The sequence below is a fragment of the Barbus barbus genome (assembly GCF_936440315.1).
Source record: "Barbus barbus genome assembly, chromosome: 3".
In the NCBI taxonomy this organism is placed as follows: domain Eukaryota; kingdom Metazoa; phylum Chordata; class Actinopteri; order Cypriniformes; family Cyprinidae; genus Barbus; species Barbus barbus.
The window spans coordinates 15,894,068-15,898,082 of NC_136731.1; the positions used below are offsets into that span (position 1 = coordinate 15,894,068).

General features: G+C 34.3%; 1 long non-coding RNA gene across 3 annotated transcripts; it reads left to right on the plus strand.

Moving 5' to 3' along the window:
- Positions 1-256: 256 nt before the first annotated feature.
- On the plus strand, positions 257-3,429 carry LOC306850850. Of its 3 annotated transcripts, none has more exons than XR_013782444.1 (6): positions 257-537; positions 1,348-1,468; positions 1,652-1,717; positions 1,804-1,886; positions 2,250-2,299; positions 2,406-3,429. It is a non-coding gene; the product is annotated as an uncharacterized lncRNA (long non-coding RNA). The 3 variants fall into 3 exon arrangements; XR_013782445.1 differs by having other exon boundaries at positions 478-537; positions 2,245-2,299; XR_013782446.1 differs by lacking the exon at positions 257-537 and adding an exon at positions 1,111-1,222.
- The last annotated feature ends 586 nt before the right edge of the window (positions 3,430-4,015 follow it).

A 4,015-nucleotide genomic window follows, 5' to 3' on the forward strand; every position in this document is an offset into this window, starting at 1 on the left:
AGGCCCGTTCACACCAAGGATGATAACTATAAAGATAATGATAAAGATATAGTTCTAAAAATCTTTCTCAATATTAAAGAATAGTAGAGTTCAAACCACAGCTGTAACGATAAAGGCACAGAGAAACAATATCGTTGGTATCACTTCCAGAACGATTTTTTTCTAGCTGATGAACGATAAAATCATTGACACCCAATCAGAATCAGTTCTTCTATCACGAGTTCGAGAATTTAAAGTGGCAGAGGCGTGTGCATTTAGAATAAACAGACGATATTGTCCGCTAGTGTGGACGCTAATATCCTTATTTTTATACACAGTAAAATCGTCAGTGTTAATTAAGCAGTGTTACTCTCCGTTTACTCTTAAGGAGTTAATTTAACAACAAATAGTGAAAAATGCCCTCTAGTGTCGGTGAAAATGATCAGAGTTGAATTCTGCATTGTTAACTTTACTCTGTTAAGCTCCGCCCCTCAATCTACCCCGAAGACCACTGCACAAGTTGTCTCGTCGCCATTTTCTTCTGCCTTGCGCCAAAAGGTAAGCTCTTTTAATTAATTTGTTAAAACATAAGTTTAATATTTGAGGTTAATAATTATGCTACTATTAATGCATAAGTTGTAGTTATTTTTTAACTTTGTGTAATTTGAATGGTTTAAACTCGGAAATATCGAATAGGCAAGTCAGTATGTTGGAGAAATGTGCTTTTTCATCTCAATGTGGTAAGTTAACGTTAATGATAAAGTTTAAATGATGTCAGTAATCTTACTTAATTAGATTGTCAGATGTATTTAGCTTTGGTGTACTCGCTTCATTTGTTTTTTAAACGTTCAATTATGTAACGTCACAATGTACGTAAATACGTTAAGATGACAAATTTTTATGTATTGGACGGTCGAAATCTTCTAGGTAGGGCCCATTTAGATATGGCTCCGACCTCCGTTTATACTCATCTCACTGTTCAGCTCACGAAAGACTAAATGTGTCCAACGGCATTAATTAAGTACTGTGAAGACAAATTAGTCGAACGCCGCCATTGCATCTTTACTGAAGCCGCGTAGATGGCGCTGTGGGAGTAAGTTAGCGGTAAATCCGCTCAATGCTCGCGACGAAGAAGTCAATTATGGGGCAGGCGGAACGTCTCATTTAAAAACAGACGCGTCTTTGTTTTTCGTTATTTATTATATTTTGTTATTAGACATGCACAGTTAGTTGGCCTGATCATGTAAGTACTGGTACAAGTAACGTTAACGCATTTTAAAATGTTGCTTGTTTATAAAGAGTGACTGTTATTGGCTTGACATAGCACATATTGCAGAACTAATGTATTATCTTTCTCCTGTTTTTAAGTAACAAGCTTCTCCTGTACAGTCAACTCAGTCCCTGTCTTCATCCTTTGACTCCAGGACACACTCATTATTGAAGAAAGGTCTTCCAGTAAAGGAATGAGATTAGATGATGGAGCTGAAAGGTGGGCAAGAAGTTATTACTTATGCATTTGGGGGACTGTTAAACTCATAAATCTACTTAAAAACACAACATTAATTTGATCTCTATAAGGTAAAAGTATTTAAAATTAAGTATTATTTGAAGTAGTACTTTCTTTGTTTATATACCATATTTATGTTTTTGCTTTGCTTTTTTTTTTAATAAGCTGGCCTGATCGATTCTCGATGAAAAAAGAAAGTGTTCTGACAGCTGACATTAAAGAAAATAATAGGTAATATTTCATATAACTGTGCATATATGATAACGATATGATATATATATAATTTTTATATTTAATAATAATAATAATTTTTGCAGTGCATCACCACCAAGGAAGGTGAATGAAAACTGTGCCAGAGGAATTGTGCCTTTGTTCCTGTACCTTCTTCAAAAATGGCTACGTAAGTATCACTGTTTTTGTCTTAGTTTTAATACATTGTTGACAACTATTAAATGTTTTGATCACATGCCCATAATACAGGTGGTGTATTTTTCTCTTGGATTTTAAAACACTTTCTCCTCCTTTTTCTGTATTTTTGTCTAAGAAGCACCGGAATCATAACTATACAGAGAGGCATTTCTAAAGAACGAGGAATATCATTTGAAGATACAAAATGAAAAGAGAATTCTCATTGTGCCACTTTTCACAGCAGTTTTGTAGCCATTGAGTTGCTTTAACTGTGACTAAGGATTGACTTCGTATAGTATTCTTTAAGCATTGTTGATGATCTTAAAATGCTTTGTTTGTGTCTTGTCAAGGCCAGACGAGACAAGGAAAGGTGTCTACGTCTCAAGTAAGGATATCTTCTAAAAGGTTTGTTTTTAATTATTGTTTTTGTTATTATTTTTTGTATTTTTTTTTTTTTTTTTAATTTAACACATCAGTGATAGTCCTCTGCAATTTGCTTGTTTTTTTTCAGAGTGGAACAAGCATTGAGGAGCATATTCAAGACATCGCTGGAAGTGCTCAGCCCTGTCTCCTGGCTTAGGAAAGAATTATTCAATTCACCAGTACTTCAGTTTTGATCAGCAGGCCATTCCATGCAAGTCAATCTCTTCTCTTGATGCCTTTGACAAACTGTTTAATGGGGTTAATTTACTCAAAAATGAAAACTGTCATCATTTACTCACCCCCATGTCGTTCCAAACCTGTAAGACTTTCTTTCATCTTCAAAACACCAATGAAGATATTTTAATGAAATCTGAGAGATTTCTGTCCTTACATTGAGAGTCCACGCAACTAGCACATTCAAGGCCCAGAAAGGTAGTAATGACATCATTAAAGTAATCAATGTGACTCCACTGGTTTAACCTTAATTTTATGCATGCATTCACAAAATGTCTGCTTTAATTTCAAACAAAACACTCATCTGTCGTGCTCTTGTGTACGCTTGTCAGGGATTAATATTTTCATAAAGTGGTAAATTTGTATATATTTTTTTTCCTTCGTGCAAAGAAAGCACTCATGTTGCTTAATAAAACATTAATAAAAGTTAAATCACCATAGTCTCACTGATTAATTTAATGATGTCTTTGACACCTTTCTGGGCCTTGAAAGATGTAGGATAGAAGTCTGCCAGATTTCATTACAAATATCTTCATTTGTGTTCAGAAAATGAACAAAAGTCGTATAGGTTTGGTATGACATGAGTTTGTTCACCAAAAATTTGAATTCTCATTAAGGCACACTTTGTTTTTGGCACCACTTATAACACTATTCTACACAAGATGTACACTTTCATTCAGACCACTGTGTTCAACAGATGTTGGCAAAGTGAAGGTCCTTGTATTGCTGAGGTTAGAGCAAGGCTGCTTAGCTAGGTGGTTCAACAGCTTCTGTACTGAATATAGTGATGTATTGTCATTTAATGCAGATGTGATGTATTTTTGTGAGTGTAATTGTTTCTTGAGCATGACAGCATTGTAATAAATGTTTTAAATCTGACGTCGTTGATCTTGTTTTTTGTTGTGTTTGTAAAACACCAGATGGGATTTAAAATTAGAGAATTTTTCACTATTATAAATGTAAATGAATTCTACATAAGTGAAATATTAACACTAATTAGAGTACATTTTCCTGCAGAGTTAAATTGTGGTAACACAGAACAGAGTTAATTTCCCATAGTGTTAAACTCTGGTAACACAGAACAGAGTTAATTTTCCCTAGTGTTAAACTCTGGTAACACACAACAGAGTTAATTTTCCCTAGTGTTAAACTCTGGTAACACTATTCAGTGTTGAGCAGTGTTAATTTTTTACTCAAAATAGAGTTGATTTAACTCTGAAAATGTAACACTATGGCGAGAGTCAATTTATCACCAATTCTGAGTGGGACCAAATACACTCGGGCCGAGTGTTAAATTTAACTCTAATAGAGTTAATTTAACACTGCAAAATTTACTGTGTAGTTATCAACCTTGGTGTGAACGGGACTTTACACTTATACATAATGCTCAGATATGAGTCCCAAGAAACACAAGTCACAATGAAAGAGCTCAAATACTTGTAGAAGCAAATTTAATGCAATGGC